Source organism: Elgaria multicarinata, chromosome 18, assembly GCF_023053635.1.
Source record: "Elgaria multicarinata webbii isolate HBS135686 ecotype San Diego chromosome 18, rElgMul1.1.pri, whole genome shotgun sequence".
Taxonomy (NCBI): Eukaryota; Metazoa; Chordata; class Lepidosauria; order Squamata; family Anguidae; genus Elgaria; species Elgaria multicarinata.
The window spans coordinates 10,566,373-10,581,013 of NC_086188.1; the positions used below are offsets into that span (position 1 = coordinate 10,566,373).

The window sequence follows — 14,641 nt, forward strand, 5'->3', positions numbered from 1 at the left end:
GTCCACTCAACCTGAATTGCTCTGGTTAAACATAGGATTCTGGTCAGAAAAGCTGGAGCTTCAAAGAGAAAGCTGTCAACTACGCAAGATGGTTCTAGCCAGGATGCTCTGCTATTGACGTCAGTGCAGGTTTCAGTCAAAATCTCATTCATGCAGCATGCCATGGAGTAAGCAACTTAAGAAACGCTTCAGCTTTACAACTTCATTCCCTGGTGTCCCAGTTCCTACTGCTTATCTGCATATGGTACAGAGCGTCCCGTGGCTTTGATCTTTCAATTAGCAATTAGGGATTCTGTTTTTGTTTTGGTGTTTAGTGGAAGAAAGCAACTTGACAGATGGGATGAATTCTATAACTAATGACCTTCTCGGCCTGGAAATCTGCTTAGAAACACCCCCCACAGTGGCTCTCTGTATATTCTTTTTCCACCCATATGTAATATTATTCTTCAGTCAACAACAGATGATTGCAAATGATCTCAGGTGTATTTGTTTGTTTGTTTGGCAATCCATACATACTGCATGTGTTAATTGATTGGATTTTGTCACACTATGCAGAGTGGGGGTTGTTGTATAGGCAACATGAAGCCACAGCCCAACCTGGTTTTCAAGTGCTTTTGGTATGGTATACATGCCTGCATGATACACGTGTGAATGTGCCTGGACGATACACATGTGGACACGCCTGGATGACACATGGGGCTGGAGTCATGGTAGTGCACCTTGCTACCCATCTCTCCGGGGCAGATTCTTAATGAAATCCTCAATTTTCACCCACTGTCAGCCCAAATCATGCCCATCTGACCTCTCCAATAGCTTTCTAAAAACAGTCGCTAAGGAAGTACCTAGGGAGGTTGTGGGCTCTCCCAAACTAGAGGCATTCTAGTGGCAGCTGGACAGCCATCTGTCAGTTATGCTTTGGGTGGATTCCTGCATTGAGCAGGGGGTTGGACTTGATGGCCTTTTAGGCCCCTTCCAACTCTACTATTCTATGATTCTATGAAGGTTCCAGAAAAAGTAAGGATGCTGGATCCACCCTGTAATTTGAACCCAATTGCACACAAGGCTTCAGAAAGAAGGAGGGAGGGAGGAAGTGAGGTGGCATACGTGGTCCTTCTTCCAGTCTCCAGTTTTGTTGTGAAATTGCCTCAGGAGCTCCTTCCTGCCTTCCTTGTTAGCCATGAAGCCCACTGGGTGGCCTTGAGCAAACTGCACTTTTTCACTTTCGAAACCTACAGCACAGGGATGTTGGGAGGATTAAAAATAACAACATCCCATAAGCCTTCCTGAGCTCCTTGGGGTGGGGAAGAATTGGATGTCAATGAAGGGCTGACCAAGTAACTGCCTCAAATAAACACTACATCATCTGGAATGCAGATGTGATATTTCATGACGATAAATATGTGTGTCAACAAAATATCATAGGCGGATGATTGATGATGTGGACAAATGGGCGCTTTAAATGCGTTCTTTGAATAAAAAGGTTGGGTGCTGTCCACCTCCTGCTGAAGTCAATGGCAGTTGGCAGATCTCTCATTGATTTGTAATAAAAGCTAGATTGAACTGATGATTTACCACCGAGGCAACAGCATTCAGCACCTTATCGCAGGTGGCAGCTCCAAGTTAATCCTCATTAAAAATCTATAATTATTGGATTAATGAACTGGGGCCCTTAACTGATGAACTGGGTGTCTTAATTGATACCCAATTGTTACAGGTAACTAATTACTAGCTATTTATAGCCTAAATATATTCTATCTCTTCTTGAAGAGGATGTGTGTGTATCAGTTGAAAAAAGTCACGTCTGATACTTTCCCCAAGGTCCAATTTATTGGGGGCATTCCTGCCAGGAGACAGAACGCTGACCCTGACTAAGCTAGCTTTTGACAACTCTTGTGCATCTGAAAAGGCAGGGCACATTGGATTCAGAGACTGTTGGATTTCATGATTGCCATCATGGCTGTTCCCACACTTGCATGGCCATGCATGCGACCACTAATAACACTGGTAGTTCAGCCTCTTGAACCGCCACACTGTGCCAGTTCTCTTGGACTTCGCACCAGAGAACTTAACATCCTGTGTTAATTTCGTCCCCTAAGTCAGCATTTTACTGAGTCTTTGTTCTTCATCTTTGGCTTTGCCCATAAGGGTTCCTAAATGTAGAGCAAACACAAGGATCAATTATTAATGCTTCCTTACAGGTCTACCCAGTTAGCTTCCTCTCTTGTCTTCTTGCAGGTTACAGCCTGGGTGATGCTATTTATATCTTTTCTCTCTCTCTCTCTCTCTCTCTTTCTCTCTGCAGTGATTCCCTTCCCCCAAACGCAAGTCCACAACTCCTTTAATTTTCACCTTTTCCTCTCAGAAAGCATTTGTATTAAGCGGTCTTAACCTATGCTAATGTCATGCTATTCTGCAGGTGTCTAAAGTGCAGGGGTAGGTGGAGAAATGTTCTTTGTCTTCCTTTGTATTTGAACTTCACCTTTCACTTTCAGATCGATATAGATAAATGTTCCTCCCTCGAACTGAGATTATTCAGGAAGGAAGAGCTGACTATGAAAAACATTTTCAGAGGTGTTTCTAACATTGAGTAAACACGCTGCCTGTTGTCCCCTTTCTCTAGCTCCGTGCTTGGAATTGTGGTGGTGTAGGAAATCACTCCTTTTAATTGCAAACTCAGGTGGTGCATGCCAACAAGTTTAGAGCCTATATCTATATAATTTTTAATGAAATTTTATGCACTGCTTTTGGAGGGTGATACTGGTCCAGAAAGGTGGGTTATAAAAGATTTAGGGAGCAATACTATGGCTCCTAGACAGAGTTTGGAGGGCCATGAGACAGTTCGGATTCCTGGATCTGAGCTCGGAGACAGCGCTCCAACCTCGGAGCCAGGAATCCGAGCTCTCCACCTCTCGTCTTCCCTCTCGTAGCTGGTACCAGCTGCCTCTCTGTGCTGGCGGCCTCTCTGAGGTTGCAAAGGTGGCCTTGGAGAGGAGGCATGCTGGAGGGGAGGGAGGGGAGGGGCCTAGGGAGGCTGGCGTGCCCTGTATTACCAGGCCTCCTTCCCTCCTGCTCTGCATAACCCCAGCTAGATGGGTGAAAAAGGCCCTTTTCCTAAAATGCAGAGTGTGAAGAGCATGGAGGGGGAAATCACCTCCACTGTTCTTCCCACTCTGCATTGGATGTCTGTAAGACTCTGAGTTTGGAAGCTTAAGGCCATCCCCCTAGGATTGTGCCCTTCGTAAGTAAATAAATCAGCATGCTGACTGGGACTGGGGGACCTACTGCGAGAAAGGTAGAGATCTTGTTGGGCCCATTCAGAAGACACCTTAAACCATGGCTTTAACCACAGTGAATAAGACTTTTTGCTTTATTCACCATGGTTAAAGCCATGGTTTAAGGTGTCTTCTGAACACAGCCTGGCTTTCTGGCTGAATCACCATGGTTAAAGCCATGGTTTAAGGTGTCTTCTGAACGGGCCCAATATATAGATATAGATTATTCTTGCCCAGCAACTGCCGAGGTCTTATGTACCCAGTCCGGTCTGTGGCACAGATTGTAGGTAGCCAGTTATGTACTCTGGAGGGTTGAACAGCCTCCGTTTCCAGAGGATCTGGAAGTGTTCTTCGGGGCTGATACTCTGCTGGATGGTTGAGGAAGGTTGCCACTCTTGATTCTGTGTCTCCCTCCAGACAGTTCTTTTGATGAAATGCTTTTAATTGCCTGCTTGTTCTGGGCTTCCTCTGTGTCCTTTGGGGGCAGTCTACTTTCTTTCACCCATGAAAAGGATCCCCCCATCCCCAATGTACATATGTTAGGGAAGAAGCGAAGCATTCAGCTCAATAAGTAGTCGCTACATTTTTTGCCTCTTTCTTGTTTTTGCTCTGCTTTTGGAGTTGAGCCCTTGCCAGTGTAATTGCTCAGCCGATGGATAGTGGCCACTGGCAGCTTACCATTGTACTGTGTAATTAAAATTCGAGCTGAAAGTCCGCAAAGCACAGAATCGTTTGACAGCGTCAGCTGCTGAGTGCTTCTGGTTATTGCAATTATAACCAAATTGTTCCAGTATTGTTTGTGTGTTTTTATAGTAGCTAATCTGTGTGTTTGTGGGAATACAATCAAGAATGATTTGGGAATAGCGGGTTTCTTTGTAAATCTACAAAGTGTTGGCATTGATTTGCTTCTTGGAGGTTTTTTTGTTTGTTGGTGTTTAACTTCTGGGGGGAAAATATTGCAGATTGCTTTGAAGAGAGCCTGCATGCTTGTAGCACAGGGCAAAAGTTGGATCCCTTGCAAACGCCCTTTTCACAACAACAAAAGCATTGGAAAAAACCCAATTCATAATGGGGGGTCACTAACAGCACTGCACAGTTCCTTAGACGAAAGCATGCTGGCCTCTGTTGAAAGGGAAGTTATTTAAGGCCTGGCTGTCCATGGTCATAAGATGTGACCTTCTGACTTCCAGAACATGGAACGTTGCTCAAGGCTATAGAGGTATCTGAGATGCAGACCTTTCTGTATTCTCCTCTTGGTGCCTGTGAATGAAAAACAAATCGAATTTCTTGGAGCGCATTGCAGCAAGGACTCTTTTTTCAAGATATCTTTCCGACACTTGCTAGGAGGCAGCCTGGTCCAGCCTCTTCAGCACTGCAGGGGAAATCTGCATTGCTGGTGGGGATCTTGGAACGGTGGAAGAATCTGTCTGGGGGTGCAGTTCACCCAGCTTTCATGAGCTTGCCTCCCGACCAACTTTGGCTTGCTTCCTGGTAAACTGGCCCAACCCAATCTTCATAGAGCTATGCAAGCTTGCAGATTTCCTGGGATTTTTATTTTTTGTAAATAGAAATTTGCTGAAATTGAAGCCACCGTTGTAATTTGTGCAAATTTTGGTTGTAATTTGCGCAGATTTCAGCTTCAATTTGCACAGATTTCAGCTTCAATTTGTGCAAATTATGCCCCAAATTTGTGCAAATTATGCAAATTGCAACTGCTGGGTGGATGGGGGGGGCAGTGGGAATCTATTAGACCCCCAAAGGGCTGTATTTTCAAACGATGGACATCCCTTGTGGGATCTGAGTGGCTTGGGTGAGACATTGCACTGAAACTAGTTTGGTGCAGCTTAGCTTGCAAGGAAGGATGGTCTGTGACCTGTGTCAGGGCAGCAGTTCAATGAGAGTGAAGTTATGGTGGGAACGTAGTTTGTAGTAGAACATATTGCCTTGATTGGTGGAGGGCTCAGGCTTGGAGTTCCAGTTAAAATAATCTCAGGTAGCAAATGATGTGAAAGACCATTCTCTACTTGACACCCTGGGGAACAGTAGATGGGCCAATTCTCTAACCTGGCATAAGACATTTTCCTATCTAATATGGCAGCCTTCTCCCAACCTGGTCTCCCCCTGCTGTGATGGGCTGCAACTCCTATCATTCTTAGTCAGCATGCCCAATGGCGGTGGCTGAAAGTCTACTTCATATTTTTCCTCTTCCCTCCCCATCCCTTTCCCCTTGTGTGAAATGGCCATACTGGCTGGGAATAATGGGAATTGCAGTCCAACACAACTGGAGGACACTGCATTGGGGAAAGTTGTAATATGGGATCAAGCGTTATTTCCTGAAGAGCTGAGAAGCGATGAGGAATATAATGTGGACTAAGGAGGGAAAGGAAAGGAACCTCTCGTGCAAGCACTGAGTCATTACTGACTCTTGGAGGGATGCCAGCTTTTGCTGACGTTTTCTTGGCAGGCCTTATAGCGGGGTGGTTTGCCATTGCCTTCCCTGGCCATGATTGCCTTTCCCCCAGCTAACTGAGTACTCATTTTACCGACCTCGGGAGGATGGAAGGCTGAGTCGACCCAAGCCGGCTGCCTGAAACCAGCTTCCGCTGGGATCGAACTCAGGCCGTGTTTCAGCTGCAGAAACTGCTGCTTTACCGCTCTGCGCCACAGGAGTCTGTAATGTGGACTAGCAGAATGCTTATTATCATGACCGAAAAGGCTTTCCCCATTTGAAGGCTTTTCTGAGCGCTGAGTCCCACCATTATATGAAAATGAATCTCTTAAATTTAACTTTGAACCGTCAGCAGCAGGAGCCAGTCCAGCATGCTATGCAGAGAGGGCTGACATTAGAAATGGAGTCATTCCACCAGTCCTGCTGAAAGTTTACTTAATTTTTTTCCTCTTCCCTCTGCATCCCTCTTTCTTTGTATGTGGTGTCTTTTTAAATGTTTGGCCTTTGGGCAGGAACTGTTTTGTTGACTGATTGCAGGTAAGCTGCTCTGTGAGCTTTGTTTACGAAGCCGCAGGATAACAATATTTTAAATGAATGACATAAATGTTTGTCTGATGTTAATCACTGGGGTGGGGTGGGGGGATCATGCCTCCAGAAAATGAAGTATCCCATGTCTTCTGATTGCTGCCGAAAGAAGAATTAAGATCTTGGCTTGGAGCATATTTAATGGACTGGACAGCACAACCAGATCATTCATCACCTAAAGGATATGAGACTCAGTATTAGCATATAATGCAATAAACCCCTTTAAAATTTGCATAAAAGGTGATTGCGCATTGCATCTTAATTTAATTGGGTCTGATGAACCCTCATGTGTATTAGGTTGTAAAAAAAAAATTAAATTATGGAGTTCTGCGGTGGCTTCATTGCCAAATGAATTCCAAGGGGAACCTCTGTTGTGGGCGCATAAGAATTTTGGTTTTGTATGTAATTATTTCTACTTACTTATTAGCATGTCATTCCATTCCATAAGCATGATGCAGGGAACACTTACTTTGTTTTTCACTTTCTAAATATCTTTTATTTGCAATCAGAAACCTTACAAAAGGTAATGATCTCAGCGTTTCCGCAGAATCTTCAAAGAAGGATTATGGTACATTAGCTTTAAACAGTTGGAAATGTATAATTCATGGCTGCTCACTGGGTCTTGCAAATCTCCCGGTTGTATACAGCTGTTAATCTGTAAGGTTCATTGGAAAACAAATTTTGGTTTTGCTGCCATTTGATGCGAGTTTCCAGGAATTATCCGTCGTGATGGCATGACTTTCCCATCGTTTCTTGGAAGAAATTCTTTAAGTCTGGGCGAGTATCAGTCTTGGCTTTTTATAAATGCGAATTCAGTAACCAGGAGAAACTGCTGGTGGCTTCTTCAGTATCCTGACTTAATTGAAATTTTTATTTTCTGTTGAGATAAACTCAAAACAGGTGCCTCATGTCTGCTGTGCTATAGCTTGATGTAATTTTATAAATGTAACCTTTTATATTTTCAAGAGCAGGGAAGTGCTAACTGAAACATTCCATTTTTGATGCTTTGCTTTGAGAGGCTACAGATTAACACTGTTCTTATATAGCCAAAGGATGCTTCTCCGTTACGTTTTGATTGATTGATTGATTGATTGCATTTATATCCCTTCTTTTTTCCTCCAAGGAACCCAAGGCAGCGTATGTTCTCCTCCTCTTCTCTATCCTCACAACAACAACCCTGTGGGGTAGGTTGGGCTGAGAGTCTGTGACTGGCCCAGAGTCACCCAGTGAGCTTCCATGGCCAAGTGGGGACTAGAACCCAGATCCCCCAACTCCCAGTCTAACACTCTAGCCACTACACCACACTGATACTATCCCTCCAAGGACCTCAAGCTGGTGTACATAGTTCATAGAATCATAGAACTGTGGAGTTGGAAGGGGCCTATAAGGCCATCGAGTCCAACCCCCTGCTCAATGCAGGAATCCACCTTAACACATACTTGACAGATGGCTGTCCACCTGCCTATTGAATGCCTCTAGTGTGGGAGAGCCCACAACCTCCCTAGGTAACTGGTTTCATTGTCGTACTGCTCTAACAGTCAGGAAGTTTTTCCTGATGTCCAGCCGGAATCTGACTTCCTGTAACTTCAGCCCGTTATTCCATGTCCTGCACTCTGGGATGATCGAGAAGAGAACCTGGCCCTCCTCTGTAATTTATAGCCTTTCCCTATCTCTCCCCCACCCCAGTTTATTCTTACAACAACCCTGTGAGGTAGGCTTTGTTGAGAGAGAGAATGTCAGGCCCAAGATCACATGGCTGAGTGAGGATTTGAACCTGGGACTCCCCAGTCCTAGTCTGGGACTCTAATCACTACACCATGCTGCTCTCATCACGTTCTCTTCTTAGGGTTATTTATTTTCTTTTTAATTTTTTTTATTGAATTTTACATTTATGACAAAACTGGGGCATCCCTTTAAATAGAGGACCATCCTTTGTAAAGTAAGAGAGATGGCCACCGTACAGGGGGAGGATATTGCTTGCATGCATTGTGCTTTTCAAAGGCATCTGGTTGGCCAGTATGGGAATCAGGTGCTATAATGGATAAAACTCCGCTTTGATGCAGCGCGACTGCTCTTTCATTCTTACTAAATTTACCTATTTTGTTCTCTCACCTTGTTTTGGGCACAGTCCTCCAGGAGCGTCGCTTGTGCAAGCCCTATTGAAATGCATCTAAGTTGCATAATGCCATACATTGAATTCAGCAGGGCTTGTGCAGAAGTCATTTTGCTTTTACTACGCCTTGATCTGCTGCAGCAAAAATTAGATAGGCTTAATTTCCCAGTGTTAATTTACAGCCTGTCCTTAATAAATGATTTTACATTGTTGCCATCCTGTAATGACTTGGATGACATTTTATAGTTCTCGGCGCATTTTAACGCCGTGGCATTTTTAAAAGCCACAGTTCTTCTTAATGGCATGTGTGTGCACCGATGTCCTTTTTAGTGTTCTTCTTTTGCAATATCTAGATATAATTTATGGGCAAATGGACACTGCCATCCTTTGCATCTGTTTCTAAAGGAGTACCTGTCTATCTAGCAAATTCCTTTAACCAATGAATGAACCACACTATTTAACTTTCCGGTAATTTTCTAGGCATTAGCACTTACCGTATCTAATCATTGGTGCATCCTTTTAATGAAATAATAATAATAATAATAATAATAATAATAATAATAATAATAAATCAGTGTTAATTTGTGGCAGACTTTTTCATCATAGCATGTAAACTATGCATTATCCATTGCAAGTATACATTTACAAAGGGGTTTCAGTTTTGAAAATAGCAATTAAAGTTTTAAAGTGGTTAATTAGGAATAAATTTGGAATCTTGAGCAGTAATGCCCTTCTTAATAGTAATGGGCAGAGGAAGCTGTTGTACCTTGATGGTACAGTGGCACTAAGGCTCTGAGAATGGATCCCATTAAGGACAGTGATGTCTGGTGACTTTTGAACAAGTCTGATGGTATTATTATTATTATTATTATTATTATTATTATTATTATTATTATTATTATTATTATTTTATATAGCACCATCAATGTACATGGTGCTGTACAGCGTAAAACAGTAAATAGCAAGACCCTGCCGCATAGGCTTACATTCTATTAAAATCATAGTAGAGCGATAAGGAGGGGAAGAGAATGCAAACAGGCACTGGGTAGGGTAAACAGGCACAGGGTAGGGTAAAACTAACAGTATAACAGTATAAAGTCCAAACAGCATCAAGTTTTAAAAGCTTTAGGAAAAAGAAAAGTTTTTAGCTGAGCTTTAAAAGCTGCGATTGAACTTGCGGATCTCAGATGTTCTGGAAGAGTGTTCCAGGCGTAAGGGGCAGCAGAAGAAAATGGACGAAGCCGAGCAAGGGAAGTAGAGATCCTTGGGCAGGCGAGAAGCATGGCATCAGAGGAGCGAACAGCACGAGCGGGGCAATAGTGTGAGATGAGAGAGGAGAGATAGGAAGGAGCTAGACCGTGAAAAGCTTTGAAGGTCAACAGGAGAAGTTTATATTGGATTCTGAAGTGAATTGGAAGCCAATGAAGAGATTTCAGAAGCGGAGTAACATGGTCAGAGCAGCGAGCCAAGAAGATGATCTTAGCGGCAGAGTGGTGGACAGAAACCAACGGACTGATGTGAGAAGAAGGAAGGCCAGAGAGAAGAAGGTTGCAGTAGACCAACCGAGAAATAACCAGTGCATGAACAAGCAAATTATTAGAGGCAAATTCATAATGGAGGTCTTTGAAATACAAGCTAGCCTACTTAAAAGCCCAGATCTTTTTTAGATAAGACTCTGTCTCTTGTGACCAAGATGGGGGAATTGAGCAGGGTGTGGATGAAAAACTTGGGAGAATAAAAAAATGTCTTTGCCTGGTAACAGCAAGGATAACACCAATGGTGCCTGTTGGGTCTTCCTTGGGAGAAAATTCCACTATTAGAGGCCACTACTGAGAAAGCACTGTCTCTGCTCCCTTAGCAAAGTTCTACAGCTAAGCAATGAACTGCGTGGTAGACATCAGGTCCTGTGTAATTCAGATGCTGCTTTTCCTTGTGCTAGTTGAGGAATTTTGATCCAGCCGAATTCCATTGTCTGAAAATATTTATTCACATTGGTTTCTAGAGGCGGTTGTCACAAGGATGGCTTAATTGTGCCTCTCCTTTTCTTCCTTTAATACCAGAGGTGTTCTTCAGCTGAATGAGCGTTAAAACACAATCCAGAGAGCCCACAACAGTGTGACTGGGGTAATTAGTTACAAGTGACAGAGAACAAGCAATTAGAAAAGCCATTACAGGTTCCCCCCCCTTCCACCTTTCTCATCCGCAAGCTGTAAGATATTTGATTAAAATCCATGATAAAAGTATATCATTAGAAAGGGAACCATGTTTCATAATGAAGTACAGCTTGCGTTTTATTAAATGTTGGGCACTATGCCTCTTTTTTCCACTTCTCCTCCTGGATGGAACATGTCGTCAAAATGGACAGCAGCCAAGAATAGAGAAAAGAGAGAGCACCATAAGCATGAGGCTGGCAAACTCTCTACACTGTCTCTTATTCTCCTCCTCCTCCTCTTCCTCCCTCCCCTCCTCCACACTGGCACATTGGTTTCCTTCTCACCCACAGAAATGTGATTATGAATGAAGAGATGGTCTGACACTCCTTTTGAACGTGATTCTCAGTGGGAAATGACAAATTTGCATGAGCAAATTGATGTAAGTTTGGAAAGCCATCATCAGGTGGAGTTCCTGAACTGGATCATCCAGTAATGCTGGGACTGGGGTGGAGGCAGGTGTTTAACTCACCTGCTTGTGTCATTTTCATATTGTTTCCATTCCAGCTGAAAGATGCTGATAGCCCTGTATATTAAAACAGGACAGCCACAAAACTGTCTCTCCCCATGTAGGGCTAAGAGAAACTTCTGGAAGGGGATATCAGTTAGGGAAATGCGATAGGGGAAAGGGTGTAATTCAGTACATATAATAGGGTGGCCATATGAAAAGGAGGACAGGGCTCCTGTATTTTTAAGAGTTGCATAGAAAGGGGAATTTTAGCAGGTGTCATTTGTATATATGGAGAACCTGGTAGAGTTCCCTCTTAATCACCACAGTTAAAGCTTCAGGAGCTATACTAGAGTGACCAGATTTAAAAGACGGCAGGGTGCCTGCAGCTTTAACTGTTGTGATGAAGAGGAAATTTCACCAGGTTCTCTCTCTATATAAATGACACCTGCTGAAATTCCGTTTTCAATACAACTGTTAAAGATACAGGAGCCCTGTTCTCCTTTTCATATGGTCACCCTAACCTATACACATCCCAGGGGCTACTTTTAAGTTCTAAAACAGGAGTGTAGAACTCAGGTCTGGCCCACTATTCTAAAATTTGTGGGACGCTCTCTCCAAAGAGGCTCACCTGTCACTGACCTTGATGTATTTACAATGTCAAACAAAGTCCTTTTCTTTCTTTTTCTTTTCTTTTTACTTTCCCAGGCCTTTTAACTCACAGTTTGATGCTTGATGCAACTTCTGTCTGCCTATCTTTAAAAGTTTTTGCAATGCATTCTATTTCATTTTGTATGATATTGTTTTACTTGTAAGCTGCCCTGAATATCTATATCTATATATATATATGGGAGTCGTGTATACATTCTTAAAGTAATTCTAATTTAATTAACGTCTGGAGATTCGAAAACAGATTTTCAGCGGCACGTCTGATTTGGCATTGAAAGATGTAGGTAGAGTGAACACAGACTCAGCTATGCCAATGACTGTGTGGCTACTTTGGCATGTGTACTATTTACAAGAGGTTTATGCTCTCTATAAATACAGTGCTACCCAGACCTGTTTGGCTCACAGTCTATCGCCAATTACAGAATTTATGTAATTTTGTTGGTATACCAGTTTGGTCATTTGAACTGGAGTGGTTATGAGAGTGGAAAATGCTGGTCTACTCAAGTTGTGGTTTAAGGGTACGCTGTTGGGTAATGCCATTGTAGGTTGAAGGGGGATCATATTGGCTCAACTCTATTCCTTCTGTCATTTCAATGTGTTGCCTTGAACTGTAATGGTAGGGTGACCATATGGAAAGGAGGACAGGGCTCCTGTATCTTTAACAGTTGCATAGAAAAGGGAATTTTAGCAGGTATCATTGTTATGCATGCAGCACCTGATGAAATTTCCTCTTCATCAAAACAGTTAAAGCTGCAGGAGCCCTGCCTTCTTTTGTATGTGGTCGAGATGAAGAGGGAATTTCACCAGGTGCTGCATGCATACAAATGTCACCTGCTGAAATTCTCTTTTCCTTGCAAATGTTAAAGGTACAGGAGCCCTGTCCTCCTTTCCATATGATCACCCTATGTAATGGCATCAGCAGCAGCTACAGTTCGTTGGAGTCCTTTATCTGAACCTAATGACCTGTTTGGCTGTAATTCCTAAGTATCTGTTGTTTAACTTATAATTAGATCTGGATGGAAGAGAGTGAACACACTGCCTCCCACTTGTTTGTCACTTCTACTATCCAAAGCAACCTAGAAATGCTCCATTCCTGGGTTGTTGTTATAGCTTAACAAACCATGGGTTAAATCTCTGGGTTTAGACATCACAACCACCACCCAGAAACAAACATTCCTGGGTTGTTTTAAAAAGCAGAAGTGGGTGAATGGGTAAGAAGCCAGCATGCTTGTTCAGTCCTGCATGCTCACAAACAAGCATGTATGTTTGTTAACCATGGTTTGTGTTGTTGTGCAAATTATGTCATTGATGTAACCTCATCAAATGCTCTGCTGGGCATAACCACAAAGATCGTGGTTTTAAATTGGAAAGGGATTGGAACTACGTCCTCATGTTACAGATGCTGAATTCCTTAGGAAATGGGGTGTTTGTCCCATGATTTTAGGATGAACTGAACAAGCATAGACTCTTAGGACAAGGGCTATGAAGAAAATCAAAAGAAATGTTAAGTGAATCTGAAAGCTAATAAGATTTCTCTTCTAACTGATTCCAACATTAGAGAACTCTACTCTTTGCTGTGAGAGGGAATTATTCAGAGATGTTTCAGCAATGTTGCTAGTAGAGGAGACAGTTTTGATTGCTGAACGTGTTCCTCAGCTAGGAGATCAAGATCATTTAGACCTTTTGTTGGCAATATGTGTCAATTATGCCTTCTCCTTAAATTACGGGAAACCTCTTCTCCACTTCTTCTGTCTGCTGCGTCCCCTGGTGATGTGACGGGAAGCTTGAGTAGTCCAGGGGGAAAGTTATACTTGGCTTTGCCTAGCACAGATCTTATTACAGCTATATTAGTCATTTGCCCAGGGGTGTCCTGGGGTCTACGGTTCTTCATTAAGGAACTATTCCAGACTCTGCAACCACAGTCAGCAGTACAAATATGGCAATGTGGATAGATTTGAGTGAGTTTTTCTAACATGATAGTCTCATTTGCACACACACAAAAAGAAAAGAAAAGAAAAAGTTTTTTTTTCCCTTTAGGTAAGGAAAATGACTTCTGGGGTTAGATGGGGAAACATTTAAGAACCAGGGATAATGGTTTATTTTGGGGAGAAGAACAGGAAATGGTAAATAAACCCCACTCTTTTGACATTGCTGCTCAAGCTGGGCCATGGGCAGCAGTCTCAGGTGAACCAGGAACTGCAAGCCATGGAAGAAGCCAGTAGTCCATCCTGGATTGTCCTTTAGTCCTAAGGACAAAGCAGGAGGCCAGATCAAGGAGCCAGCCAGGACTGAAGGACAACCAAAGAATGTTGGAACCTGCCAGACAGCTGGAGCAGGAAGCCTTTCATACTCCTTCCTGTCCGGGAGGGTCCAATGACGAACCTGGGTGGGTGAAGTCAGTCCACAGCTGGAAAGTACTTCACCGAGAAGCTTGAAGTTCAATGGTTCACCACATGGGGGAGCAGTACACAGATCCAGAAGCTGCTGAATCAATGTGAAATGCACATTTAAAAATAAATAAATAAATACTCATTTTGATGCTTTAGTCTATGGAGGAGGGAAGGTCACATCTTTTTTTAAAAAAATGCACAGAAAGCACACTTTTCCTATTTGAACAAGCCAAAAAAGGCAGACTGCCTTCCCATATATATGGAACTGACTTTTAAGATCACAGAGGAGCCCTTTCTGGTCATTCTGAAATTAACAGAATGTTGCCACGCAATATCTCAATGGGGGTGGGGGCTTCTTGGTAGCAGCACCCACTTTTGGGGAAACCCTCCCCCGTGCAGTTTGGCAGGAAGAAAATGTAGCATCTTTCAAATGCCTTCTTAAACTTCACTTGTTCACCAAGGCTTTCCCTGGGTTGTAATTCAATTAATCATACTTCTCCATTGT

At 43.0% G+C, this 14,641-nt stretch overlaps 1 protein-coding gene across 4 annotated transcripts in view; it reads left to right on the top strand.

Moving 5' to 3' along the window:
- Nucleotides 1-14,641, top strand: part of ARVCF (ARVCF delta catenin family member) — a 356,383-nt gene that overhangs the window by 83,950 nt on the left and 257,792 nt on the right. The window lies entirely within an intron of this gene.